Source organism: Diadema setosum, chromosome 14, assembly GCF_964275005.1.
Source record: "Diadema setosum chromosome 14, eeDiaSeto1, whole genome shotgun sequence".
NCBI lineage: Eukaryota > Metazoa > Echinodermata > Echinoidea > Diadematoida > Diadematidae > Diadema > Diadema setosum.
The window spans coordinates 3,842,752-3,856,975 of record NC_092698.1 but is presented as its reverse complement, the minus strand read 5'-3'; positions in this window follow the sequence as shown (position 1 = coordinate 3,856,975).

The window sequence follows — 14,224 nt, the reverse complement described above, 5'->3', positions numbered from 1 at the left end:
TGATGATTTGTACTGCAGAAACGAAAAAAACTTTAAATAGAATACACCCCTCGATACACACGCTAACACACACACACACACATAGAGAGAGAGAGACACACACACACGCAATATAAAAAAAAAAAAAACCGCACGGTCGTCTACGGCGAACAAAACCAACGCAAATGTGAATGTGAAATTTCTGCTTGCACATAGTAATTCCTTACCATTGTTTTGAAACTTCAAAAAAAAAGATCTTATCCCGACTCTACCTGTTCTTTGGTCAGGGGAGCTCCTATTCTTTTCATAGAATTTGATGCACTGGTCGTGGTCTAGATTTTAACCAATATTGGACCAGATCTTCGTCTTTTGATTTTAGCCGCTTCTCTCACCAGTGTTAAGTTAAGCAACATTTTCGTCTTCATTGACAACAGAACCTGTTTTTATCATATTGTAAGTGATATCAATCTTTGAATTCACGATACCAGACTACGTGAGTCACTGTATAAAAATAACATCAAAAGTGACAACAGTGTCAAGTTGAGTAATAGGATGGCCAGAAACTGAAGGTGAATGAGTAAACTATCATTAAACAAGACTGGAATACCAAATGGCGCCTATAATTACACTACTAATGCATCTACCACAATACGTGTAGGTGTGGCTCCACAGTATCAGTTGTCATAAGCATGTGTGTGTATCAGCTACTGCTAAACACAGACAAACATGTGTAATTTGATATATATATATATATATATATATACATATATAATATATTCATATGTATATATATACATATATATATATACAGGCGTATATATACATATTATGCAGTATATACAGATCTTTTGATTTCAATCAATTTGAGATACTTGAGATAATAGGTGCTTAAAACACAAAATAGTGCAAATAGTATATGTGTAATGATTTTAATGGGGTTTTCAACAATATTATTGAGATAAAACGAATGCAGTATCAAGAAGATTGGATTCTTGATTAAACAATGACCTCACTTAAGCAGTGGAAACATATATATATATATATATATATATATATATATATATATATATATATATATATAATATTCATATACAGTTCACGCATGTATATCAATATGTTTGCCAACTTTATGGTGCTAGACATTTGCATTGTTCTGCTTCTGTCGCGAGCTGTCACTCATGAAATTACAAGTGTATCGAGATCGTGACTCTGTCCCTAACTAGTTTTTATTCTCACTCAACTCTCCTTTTGTTCCTATTTTCTCGACGTGTTTCATCGCATAAAAATCACTGTTCAATCAAGAGTGACTATATTGGTCTGACTTCGTTTGGAGAACAAAGGGAGCAAGCAAGTAGGCAACCACACAATTTTCCCGTACAAGGGGGACGAACAACGCGTGTGTTGAATTTGCTGAGACTATGAATGGACAGAAAGCAATGGAAAATAGAACAGGGGATTTGCCTGGCTGACATGCATGGAATGTCTAAAAATGGCGGATGTAAACTGGTATAGAAAACCGTATAGCGGGTGAATGCAAATGACGCAAGGAGAAAATTAGCTGTAGAGGTCCGAAGTTACTCGGTCGAGCGAGGGAAAACTGTATTTTTTTTTTTTCGCGTGTCTAGAAATGCTATTAGATTTGTAAGGATCATAAAAAAAAACTATCTCTGATATAAGTACGTGTTACTCTTGAGGGACATACACAAGACATCTTTTGTGTTATTCAGATCTTTTTTTATATATATATATAAAAACCCTTACCGGTATAAAAGTTCTATCGCTCTTGCCAGGCACCTAAACTTGTGTTTGTTTTTCACTTTTCTCCGTGCATATTTACACACTTGTGACTGACACTCTACTGAATTGGAAATGGCTGTTTGCGTTTGCAACAGTATCGCATCATTCATTATCCATTACCTATACAATATCATGATCGATTTTGATATTTTCTCTAGGATGAACTGACAGGTGGATCAATTCTCCAATATTTGTTTTTAATCTATCTATCAAAATATTGTATCTATCTTATTCTATCTATCATTCATTGGAAATCATCTCATTCAGATAAGGTAAATCCACATAGACAGGAAGTCAGAAAAAAAAAATAAATCAAAGGATATACATTACCTCACTTGCACATTATTCAGCTTTCATTTAGAAAAAGAGAAAACAAACAAACAAATAAACAAACAAACAAACAAACAAACAAACAGAAATCATGCGGATAACAATGACTTTCAACAGAGTGAATTCACTCTCGTCACGCTTGTCCTATCCGGACCTGAAACACATAACTATACAAACTAAGAGTAAAATTGTGGAACGGAGGCTCGACGTACCGCACACCTTGTCGTAATAGTAATTTCTCGCTCCCCTGACTTTGGCGTTCACCAAGGCCAGCATCAAAACAAAGGGGCAATCACCGAGACGCACACAAGGCAAGTAAGGGCGTTTTCCTCTTCTGTTTCCCTGTTCCCAAAAGATTAATCACCAGAAAGGTGTTTTGACAGACTTCCCTCCGAAATAATCATTTCCTTTTGAACCAAATGCATTGAGGATCGAAGAACGACAAAGAGTGAACGCGAGAGAGAAGGAAATAGGAAGAAAAGACCAAAAACAAACAAAAACTACAAAATATAAACATGGAGAATGAATGCATGAACGACACAAAAAGAACGGAAGCAAACAGACGGAAAATGACTATGGCAATAATTGAAGAAGGAAAGAAAGAGAGAATTGCAGGCCAAAGCAGAAAAGAAATGTTTACAGCAAATAAGTTATGAAAGAAAATGTAAGATATGAATGAATTGAAATGAAGAATGAGAAACTGCAAAGAAGGGATGAAAATATCACAAGGCGATGCTGACAAGTCTGCCTATGCCCCGTGACGTACGTTCATTAAAATTGGAAAGCCTCGGTGCGGTACGGCCTGTAGAGGCGGGAAGAAAAACACACCCTAAAGATTGCCGACAAAGGTTGGCGTGCTAAACTAACGCTCATCTGTACAAATAGATAAAAAGCCTTCAAACCACAGGGGAAAAAATATCGTAAGAGAAAGGATGGGAGGGACTTAGGAGAGAGAAAAGATTGTTCGGCTTGCGATTTGTATCTGGGAGGGGAAGACACCAATAGAAACCTTGACTTCGTGTCATCTTTTTGCTTTCAACCGCTGTCGAAAATTTCTCGACATACCTCGAGGGTGTGTTGTCTTGGCATTCGGGATGAAAAGAAAGGGGGTAAAACCGGCAGACTGCTTCTTCTCCACCCTTTCAATGGGGACAGTTCTGGTCCACTGGCTCCATCGATGTGAAACACACCACCAACACTGGCTGGCATCGGCACAAACTTGAATAGAAGAGAGCGGGAGTAGAGACCGAAGAGTTGGACGGGAAGAGAGGGGGTAAAAGGAGAGACAGACAGACAGACAGACGAAAGAAAAAAAAAACTATCACGCAATACTCAAACCTGAATTGAAAAGTTAAAAAGCTATTGAAAAGAGCAACCGTCAACCACAAAGTTCTCCTCTTTCTAACCTCTACCATCTCCATCCCTCTCTTTCTTCTTTTCTCTTATCGTAGCCCTCGGGGAAATTTGACTCTTTTACATTTTTAAAAAGGACCTGGCAAGAGGGAAAAAGATCCGTCAGCTCCCCGGTAAGAAGGCGACGAGACGCGGGTCAAAGTACTAAACTTGCCGTTCTATACTCGACTGTTACATCCTCAGCAACTGCAATATTTCTATGGCTGTCATTATTTTGCCCCCATTGTTTAGCGTCGTCTGTTGATATCAGGAAAACAGGGACCAAAAATGACAATGAAAACAAACCTTGATAATTGGCGGTTCTCTCAGAGTGAGCTCAACCATTTTCAAATACAGACGCAAGATCTTTTTCTTTCTTTCTTTTTTCAGTATATTGTCATCATGTGTTCTTTTACCGCTATTAGAAGCTGATAGCAATCTCGATAACCGTGTTAGGCTCTACATATGTCAAAGCTGGTGAAAAATTCCCCTCAAATTGATAATTCTCGGCTGACAGATTTTTAGGCAACTGTTCCTTTTTGAAGGCACACTCAAATAATCTCTAGAATACAGACACATTTACTGAAAAGTGAAACAAAGTTCATGTTAAAAAGATATGATAAATGAAGGTTTTAACATGCAATTAGTCATATCATTGATCAGGTCATTCGTTGTTTTAAAGGAGTCCTGTTATCGATTTATTATGCCTAACTATTTAAACAAAATTCGCTTATTGTATCATTATGTGACACATCTGAGCTAAACGTTAGGAGTCTCTGGTATAATTCAGTAAACGAAAAAAAAAAACATCCACAAACAAACATATAAACACCAATGAAATGCATACTGTAGACGCAGCAACAGTACAATCGAGTGCCAAGTGCTGCTGTTGTTTTGTCTTCTGTTTTTTAAACCTCTGCCGTGCAAGGTGAAGTGAAGGTGGTGTCCATAAAGGCAGTTGCAAAGATGTTAGTGTAGCGGAAAATTTGTGCTGGCGAATTTCGGGCAGATGATACTAATTACGTCCTCCTTCTGACTCGATCGAGTCAGGCATTGCCTGCTACTCAACCATGAGGGCGTGGCATTATCGCTATCACAGAAGCTAGCTCTTTGGCAGAAAGCAGTTGCCTGGGCAACATGTCATCCGACAGCGTATTAAACTTAAAGGGGCATTCCGGACGAATTTCATAATTTCACATCATGTAGTACATAAATCGACAGTTCCATGTCTAGATTTGCTGAATTTATTGCGGTCCTTGAGCAGAGAAACTGATACTTTCAATGATGATGATGATGATGATGATGATGATGATGATGATGATGATGATGACATAGGAGTCCCACATATTTCAGAAATACTAGCAGTGTAAATCCACCACAGTACTGTTTGCTTAACAAGTTCACCTGTGTATAATCTATGCATGCCTTATTCTTTTATTTTGCTTCCTTGAACCCCAACTCATACATTCTTATGGTGAGGCTGTCATGTCATCATCCTTGCTCATTGCAATATGTTATAAACTTCGAAAAACATTCTTATTCCCTCACCTCAATCACCATAAATTCTGAAATTCTTTATCCAGTATAACTATTCATCCGGAGGTCTCGTTTAAATATAATTTTGCCATTAAAAACAAAGTATATCTCAATAACCCCTGGTGTTTTTGTTGTGGATTTTTGGTTTGCATTTGTTTGTTACCCTGTATGTATGGTTCTTTGTTTGTTTGTTTGTTTGTTTTTGGTCAAGAATACACTATGAAATATATGACTTAATAAATTCTTAAATATAAATGTTTGATATAGATAATACCTTGAAATAAGTATTCAATACAAAAAAAGACATCATTTAGTCATGTTGACTTTGACGAACACAATGACCAATGAATTCGAGGCAAATTCGTCATTAATTCAAAAGCTAAAATTCAATGATGATCATACAAAAATCATATTCAAAGAATCATAACCATGACTAACATATTGAGCATTTGAAGCTTGCTGACAATTATATTTTCTTAGCCGAAGGCGAGCATGGCATTCGGGGGAAATGAAAAGAATGTGAAACTGACTTATCGTTGTCGTTGATGCATTATTCAAATTTCCTTAGAATCAAGATGCATGAAAAACCCACAAAGGGTTCTTGAAACAAATGAAGCAAACACTCACAAAACATGTTTTCATGGAAACCCATCGTACATACCTACACACATACACACCGAGAGATGTGTGTTTTGTGTGTGTGTGTGTGTGTGTGTGTGCGTGTTTATGCATGTACGATGATTATATGTATATATCTGATAAAATGTGTATAACATATGATAATATATATGTATATATATATATATATATATATATATATATATATATATATATATATATTATATACAATACGTGAAATCTCATATATATATATTATAAAAGGCCATACACACTACAAAGTATCCAAGCAAAAAGTACAGAAGTACAGAAGTAATACACATCATAATGAATCACAATGAGTAGTACTAAATGTATGTGCGAATTAATGTATAACATTATAGAACAAACAGTGCATAATTTGCAGAAATGACATTATTAAAGAAGTAGACAACGCGATGAAAAATGTATCTACGTTAAATAAAAGCATGAAGCAAATTGTCAACGGTACTTCAATAATACTGTTAGTAGTAGATTGATTATTGGAAGCTGCTGCAATAAAATGACATCATCATCATTATCATCATAATAGGAGTTATCTTTCAATTCAACTTTAGTGGCTGCTGGAAATAGTACCAGCAGTACAACAGTAGTAAAGTAGTAGTAGTAGTAGTAGTAGCAGGAGGAGGAGTATAGTAGTAGTAGTAATAGTAGTAGTAGTAGTAGTAGTAGTAGTAGTAGTAGTAGTAGTAGTAGTAGCAGTAGTAGAAGTAGTAGAATAGTAGTAGTAGTAGTAGTAGCAGTAGTAGAAGTAGTAAAATAGTAGTAGTAGTAGTAGTAGTAGTAGTAGTAGTAGTAGTAGTAGTAGTAGTAGTAGTAGCAGTAGTAGAAGTAGTAGAATAGTAGTAGTAGTAGTAGTAGCAGTAGTAGAAGTAGTAGAATAGTAGTAGTAGTAGTAGTAGTAGTAGTAGTAGTAGTAGTAGTAGTAGTAGTAGTAGTAGTAGTAGTAGTAGTATGGTGGCAATGAAAATATGTATTTTCCTACTCAGCAGAATCATCAATACGTTCTCTTCATTAAAAAAGGACAGACACATTGAAAAAGTTTCAACAACGCCAGTCTGACGCTCACTGTTGTATGAGATTACAAAAAAAAAAAACTGTTTCTTCTGTGTGAACGAGTGAATCATTAGCCCTAATATCTCAACATTCTATAGAGTCTGCTCCCCCCCCCCCCTTTTTTTTTCTTTTGGTTTTGTACCTTGGAATAGCTGTGCATTCTGTGATTTGACAGTAACACTTGTAACAGCTGGTATTGGTTCCGTGTACACTCCCTATAGTTGCTGGATCCTGAGCAAATTTGAATTTGATCCTGAGCAAACAAATGCTTGTGATGTCAAGCTACATCTGGGAACAGCCGCCTCCTTGTAGAGTCAACGACATTGGCAAAATTTATGCAATGTCATTGGTACAAGTAAAAGCAGATTTTTTTCTTAAAGGAAAATCACTGGCCAGTTTCACAACGAAAATAACAAGAACAAATGATGGGAGACCTTTGCAAAATCAGGGCAATTCACTAAATCAAAACTACACAAAGCAAAACGAAAATCGAAGGGGCAGGAAGGAATACTCTGTGATTGGAATGTGAATTCATCAATCCAGGTCAGAGTTTTCTTCATAGTTTTAATCCGTGATATATCTTCAAAACGTACGGCCCCTCAGTCCATTAGAGACACATAGTCTAAATCGCTGAGAATCAGTAGATGAAGAAAAGAAAAGGAAAGATGTTCAGTGATAGCAAAGCCTCTTCCCTGCTTCGTTATGAATACTATAAACGAAGTAGGAGGGAAAATAAATCAGGAAGTTTTAGAAAGCACCTAAACACCGAGAAGCCAGGGAGTGTATGATCTACAAAGGGATAAAAAGGTATAAAAGCAAGAGATAAGGAGAGAGAGAGAGAGGGAGAGAAAGAGAGCCTCTTGCCTCGAGTTCCGGTGGAATATGCAGGCCTCGGCGCTCCCCCCAATCCGGCGGAGCCTGGCTGTCTAAGCTCGGGAGTTGCTGATCAATAGATGCGAGAGGATCCCCGCACGACGATCGCTAAAACCCCCTCTCGCTTGTCTGCCTCCTTCCAAGGTGCTTAGAACCTTGGGAACAGCCAAAGACGGAATGAAATCCACCAAAATCCGGCAAAAGATTTTCGGTGAATTTCGTTTTATGCAGCCTATCTCTTAGCCTGTCGGTTTCCATATTTCTGCAACCATCCGTCCTTGCTCTATGCGTCTTCTGTCTTATAGATAAAAGGTAAGGATTAAGGTATTTCGTGGCTTACAATGAAGTCGGTGAAAAGTGAATTAGACGGAAAATGCGGTTTTTTTCTCTCTCCTTTTAACGTTAATATTTTGGCCAGCTACACAAAAAATGCAGATCCAGTTGGCGTAATATGATGGTGGATTTAGCAAGGGAAAGTCATCGTCAGAAAGACAGGCGAAGAGAGCCCTGATGCAGTGCTGAACCAAATCGCCGCAAAATGATCGTGGAGCTCTATTTCACCGCATTTGGTGCTGACCTATTTTTGGTGATTGTTAATCTACCGCCCCATGCCCTAACGGCTATCGTCTTCGTCTTCTTTATCTTTTTTCTTCTTCTCTATCTCCTCTTGTTTGTTTTTTTTTGGTTTTTTTTTTTATTGTATAGGTCGCTACACCGTGAATGTCTGTTGGACGATCGTCAAACACTTTTATTCGAGTCTGAGAAAGCTAAGAAATAAATTATGAGGTCAAAAATTAATTCTTCGTAATTATTTTCTCATCCTTCAGAAACATTATGCGTCTGCAAAGAATTATTTTTGTTCTAACGTCTAAATATATATATATATATATATATATATATATATATATATATATATAGGCATATATATATATATAATCGCATAAGCTTGCCAATAAGGAATCTTAATATTGGCCTTCTCTGTATATAGAATGATTACTTTGTATTCAGTGTAATACCATGATTGATGTCCCTAAAGGGAATAGATACCATCAAAAAAAGAAGAAGCTGGTTATTGTTTAATCCGTTCTGAAAACAGACGCTATCAGCTTTTTCTGAGCTAACCGAATCTATTGTAGATCGTTTTTTCATGAAAACCTTTTGGAATGATCCAAGAAATTAATGGATAAGACATGTGTTTCAATTTCTTTTTTCAAAAAAGAGATTTTTAAATGCAATAATACATAAAAATCGATTGATTATTTCGAACATATCTTGAATATTAACCCCCATAAGAGGTTGAAATGGCTTTTCGTCAACACCACGGTTGGGACAATCTGAACAGGTTTAAAAGAAAACTGTAATGATAAAGGTGCGGGGGCGGGGGAGGGGTGTCATTTTCCTGAAGCATAGCTTTTGATATCGAAAAATGGAAAAGGGTTGCTTACACATATATTAAAAGTTTCGTTGTCATCATTAGCATATTATTTCAAGTAGGACAAGTTTCACAAGATGGAAACGTGATTTTTAACCCAGATGATAACGCATGGAGTTCGAGTAGCAGATATAAATCAATGCATTTTGTAAACACTGGTAAAATTAGTTACGAACAATTACGAAAGATTGAAGTTTGAGTAGTAACTGTCCTACAAGAGCATATACGTTTTACGAAAGTCAAAATAGAAAATAAATGGTATTGAGCTGTTGATGAGGTCAGAAAATTTTCAGATAATTGCAACAACTTTCTTCCTCGTTTTTACGACTTGTTCTATTTGACAGTGTTTGATAGTTTTGTCAAACGTGGAATAGTGTTACCATAACACTGGAATATATTGCAAAGGACAAAATTCCAGAGAAAGAAATAATGAAAAAGAGGTCTTAACTTATTTATGTCTGAACAATGTAGTTACATTTGTCATTATACAATACTCTACTTGTTGTCTATGTGCTTATTTGTTCGTGTATGTTTTGTGCATAGTTGTGTATAATATATTTATGTGTATTCCTTTTGCTTTTTACGTATATTAGAATGACCAGGATATCAATTTCCAAATATTCGTGGATAAAATTATGCATAAATGAGTTCCATTATGTTCCATTAGAAAAGATTGGAGCTAAATGAATTAGGTTCAGCAAAATTACAAAGAAAAATAATGCCAACTCACAAAAACAAAACACTTAACGTTAGTTACTCTATAGCTCATTTCATGATTATAGAAACACATTTATACACGCTTTCATCCTAAAACTATGTTAACAGAATGGAAAAGAGTACCAACAAATCCAACGAAAATGTCGCATCATATCTCACATGCATGAAGTTCAAAGTTCAAAGTTTTGTTCGAAGTCAAAAGTAGCAAACGTTAGGAGACTACAACACGTTTTGCCAAAGCTGTATCATCATCGAAAGTGGAGTCTTTGTTTCTATTTTTTGTTCTCTTTTTCCCTCCCTGGGGTTGGGACTGCGTTGTCTCTTTCTTGAATGGGTAACACGAGTCTTGTACTGCGTGAACAATATTTATCGGTCGATTTCTCAAATGTGTCAAGCTTACCCAAAAATCGGAAGTTGAGGGTTGGATCGGAGAAGCTCAAAGTAAACTGCTAAAACAATATGCCACCGGGTAGGTCAGAAGAAAGAAAACAAAGAAGAGAGCTACCCCATTCATTATCCTATGAGACGTCATATAGAAACTCTGTTTGAAACCAAGTCGGAGGTATTTCCCCCATTGGGCGTACAGAGGTGCAACGATATATGTTATGGTGTCGTTTATCAACAAAAGGACGCTTTGCTTTTCTTTTCACACGTATTCTCATGGAACACGAAAAGCAGTCGTATATTTTTTTTTTTTCCTACGGGCAGCATTCTTGCAAATTTGTGCTCAAATTCATCAACCTTTTTGGAGCGGATGTTTTCCTTCGCATTCACAAGTACTCGAGAACGGGTGGGTAACTTTAAGAAATCGTGTCTTGTTCTCGTATCAATGGATTTCTAGCCAAGTTACCAAAAATAAAATCATGTTACATTCTGTTACCATCTTGCACTCTTTTGCTCTGTTTGTGCTGTTTTTGCACTACATGAATGTCATTAGAATTATTTGAATATGAATTACATTTCAGATTAGGCATAATAACTAATATATACTTTGCCTTTAAAAAAAGATAACGACTACGCTAGACACATCAGATCGAGTCAAAAGAACAGAACGACCGAAAACTGTAAAATGATTCAAATATTAAGGGAAGAAAATAAAAGCATAAGAATGCCAAGGATTGGCTTACTAATTGGCAGTTGCTAGCAATGAACTAGGAATGAACAATCGAGTACTACTATTTATGTTTATATATAGGCCTACATTTATTGATTGTAGAGAGAGAGAGAGAGAGAGAGAGAGAGTATTATGTGTACATATATTTTGATTGTAGAGAGATATATAAATAGAGTTAGAAATAGATATGTAGGGGCTATAATAGCCCATTATCATTGCGCATACATTATACATCTGCAGGGACAAGTTAAAACAACCGGTATCTATAGAAGCATTACAGGGAAGTATCCCTGTTTCTACCTCCTCTAACCTCAAAATTACTCAAACCCTGCATAATTTTACCACCTTTGAGAAGAGACGGACACACCAGGTTTCTCCAACGTTTCTACAACGTTTCTCCAACGTTTCTCCAACGTTTCTCCAACGGACACATCAGGTTCCTCTACCTCTATCATGCCTCATATGACTTTAATACCTGAAGACTCACCTCTTCCCAGCTAATCTGCTAATACGCCTTCCTAACAATAGTACCTAATCCTTGACTCGGAATAATGGATATTGAATATCCCAACATCATGCATTGACTAAAAAGTTGAGACAATTTAGATCAGGCACCATGAGTGCCCTTCAAATGCGGGGTACCGGGGCTATACAAAAAGGCATCATCATCATCATCATTATACACATGTATCATTATTTGAAAGAAAGGTTCGGGTTTTGGTGGTATTTTTGTGGGTTTGGGGGGTGTTTTGTGTTCATTTTTTTAGTTAGTTTGTTTATTTGTTTGTTTGTGTGTTTGTTTTTGTTTTTTGGTTGTTTTTTTTTTTTTTTTTTGCTGTTATGGCATCCTGGTTCTATGGACCATACTAGTCAGTCCACCATTTTCGTGTAACCCTTCGCTCTCAATTCTTTTGCAATAAAAAACAAACAAACAAACAAACACAATAAACACAAACCAAAAGAAACTGAAAATAGAAACATGGTCCCACGTTAATATTGTTTGTTTGTTTGTTTTTTGTTTGTTTGTTCAGTTCAAGGCATTTACCCAGCTTTATGATAAGACGCGGAAAGATGTCCGACAACAACAACAAAAGAAATCACAGTTTCAAAATGACTGTCCTAAATGGCTTAATGGACAGGGGCTTTGTCATGATAATGCGCGCTTCTTTCTACCGCTCATCACCACGGTGAGGCTGGTAGCTGGAAATCCATTAAAGATTTGCATAAATGCCGCGCATTTACCTCTGAAAAACTCGTGGTCAAGACTCCAAAGCCGTGTTGGGCCGTGTTATTCCGTTAAATTTCACTCCTTTGGCCCGAACCTTACGGGCGTCAACAGGCGTGGGATTTAATCGACGCCCCGTTGCAAAAGCAGCAACGATCGCGTAAAAAGGTGGTAAAGCCCGTGGTATTTATACTACTGGCTGTCCATGCTTTAGGTTATTCATGTGCGACGCCACGAGAACGCCCCTAACTGTGTGCGTAATATACACCAGTGAAAATGAAACCCGTGAATTATGATGGTTACACTCAAAGACACACTCCTGTTCTTACTTTGGATAGTATATTATTGTCTTAATAGTTTGTCGCTTTAGTAGATGAAACTTAATTCACATAAGTATTTATTTAAAAATTAATATTTTCTTGAGGGATGGAAATTAGAGCAAAGTAAAACTTGATATCAGAATTGCTTGTTTTTATATCTGCGAAATACATATCTGATTGGTATCAGTGTCACTTTTAATGGCAGAGAACGAGTATGGGAATTTGGTCTGATTTGAATTAAGGTGACATATTTAATGGTAAATGTAAAAGATTCTTATTTATTGATTCAGTTTGTAATTAAGTTTTCTGGAAAATGACAACGACGAAATTACTACTACTTATTGTCATCTGCAGACAATTTCATTTCAAAACAAATTTCAGCCTGTGTTTGCTACTGTCAATAGCTCCTCTGTGATGAGTTTTACCAGATTATGATAAGCTAATCGTTTGTTTTCACACCAAGAGAGAATTTTGTTCTTGTTGTTACTGCCGTCTTTCCCCGTGGTATGCGTGTGCGTGTGTTTGCAGTATGTGAGTGGCCATACGCGCGCGCGTGTGTTTGTTCGTCCTTATCATTTCCTCTTTTTTTTTCTTCTTCTTCTTTCTTTTTAATGAATTCGTTCATGAACGGGACTCCGTGTTGGCGGTGCGAGAGGACAGGTTTATTCAAGGGAATCTGGGATCTCCATACCGTTATTATCGGGTTATATCGCTCGGGGTGATTATTATGAAGTGTTTCCTATTCCCCCCATGAGCTAGTCCAAATCAGACGTGATTAACGCCATCTCTCAAAATACCGCTCTGCGCTCGAAGCTTATCACTCTTGTCGGAAGAAAAAAAAAACCCAAAAAATCAAAATTAAATAAAAAAATAAACAATAAGAAAATAAAAATCGAACACGTGCTCTCTCTCTCTCTCTCTCTCATCTTTTCATTCTTCTTCTTCTTCTTCTTCTTCTTCTTTTTCTCTTTTATCTTCATAATTTTGTAGGAGGATCGTTCCTTCTGTTTTGGTTTTTTTTTCATAACTGAAACAAAATCTGCCTTTTTAACTGCATTCTCTATGTATTTAAGTATGTAAGTATTTGGACTAACGGTAGGAAACCCATAGGAAAGAAGGTCTCCACTCATATCTGCCGTACCTTTGTCTGTGTATCGAATCTTCTGTTGAGTTTTACCCTTGTAAAATCGTTATTGTATGGTTTAACCACGGGATCATCAACGTGGTGTAACTGACATGGACGGAGAAGTGTGAATGACTTTCATGATCATCTCTTTTGAGGAATGCATTGTGCTTCTCTTTCCCATCGCGAAGGCGGTATATTATGTATTTCATTTGAATGTTATCATCCTAATACCATACCTACCTTTATTCCAACTCTTCGGTGAGATAGCGCCCAGGCAGGGAGCAACGCTCCGTGCACGTTTTCCAATAGACGAGGAGAGAGTTCCGACCGCTTTCGCGACTTAAACTACGGCGGCGTCGCGATGGCCTGACGCTCTGAGCGGGCGAGAACAGACGCGGAGGCCAAGCCGGAGAATTAGTCGCCCTTTCTTCTGCTAAGCCCCTTAAAAATGGCAGCAGAGAACGCTAGGGATCCTCGCGCTCTCTGCTGCTTTTTTCTACCTTTTGTCTTTATTTTCTGTCTGTGAAAGCGCGTAAGTCTGCCGTCCTCACGCCATCAATCACTTACTCCCTCCCTGCCTCCACACTGTGAGGAGAAGGATAATTTCAGACAATGCAGAAATGTAAATGATTTTCGGCGCATCCTGGCCATAGAGACTCGTGCGTGGACG